The following is a 274-nucleotide window of genomic DNA, read 5'->3' on the forward strand; positions in this document are numbered from 1 at the left end:
CAGACACACACACAGACACAGACACACAGACACACACACAGACACAGACACACAGACACACACACAGACACAGACACACAGACACACACAGACACACACACAATTACATTCTGTGATGACATAAAGCAGTTGAGACTATATGCTAAAAAGCAGAGGTGGACAAAGTACAGAACTCCATTACTTGAGTGAAAGTACTGATACTGCTGGTCAAATATTACTCCATTACAAGTAAAAGTTGTAAAGACAGATTTTTACTTAAGTAAAAGTACAGAAG

This window comes from Sinocyclocheilus rhinocerous, unplaced genomic scaffold, assembly GCF_001515625.1.
Source record: "Sinocyclocheilus rhinocerous isolate Xijiao unplaced genomic scaffold, SAMN03320098_v1.1 scaffold408, whole genome shotgun sequence".
Lineage (NCBI taxonomy): Eukaryota > Metazoa > Chordata > Actinopteri > Cypriniformes > Cyprinidae > Sinocyclocheilus > Sinocyclocheilus rhinocerous.